This window comes from Penaeus monodon, chromosome 23 (assembly GCF_015228065.2).
Source record: "Penaeus monodon isolate SGIC_2016 chromosome 23, NSTDA_Pmon_1, whole genome shotgun sequence".
In the NCBI taxonomy this organism is placed as follows: Eukaryota; Metazoa; Arthropoda; class Malacostraca; order Decapoda; family Penaeidae; genus Penaeus; species Penaeus monodon.
Genome location: NC_051408.1, coordinates 39877271 through 39877479, shown reverse-complemented (window position 1 = coordinate 39877479; position 209 = coordinate 39877271). Strand labels below are relative to the sequence as shown.

General features: G+C 38.3%; 1 protein-coding gene across 1 annotated transcript in view; it reads right to left on the bottom strand.

The window, feature by feature from the left end:
• The window catches only part of LOC119588293 (acanthoscurrin-2-like), a 14691-nt gene that overhangs the window by 2170 nt on the left and 12312 nt on the right, over positions 1–209 (bottom strand). The window lies entirely within an intron of this gene.

Sequence of the window (209 nt, the reverse complement as noted above, 5' to 3'; positions counted from 1 at the left end):
ACGGAGGGATCAAATTATAAAAGTCATTTCCCTTTAATATCTTACACGTTCTTTACTTTACCCAAACCGTAACGCTGAGTAACTCCTTCGTATCTGGTGTTCAGGGTCAGAGTGTCGTGTTCTGCAGCATCACGTCACGTTACAGTTCCATTTATCAGTGAATTTTTATATTCTTTATATGCATATGATTCTGTGTTATCTTGGGTTGC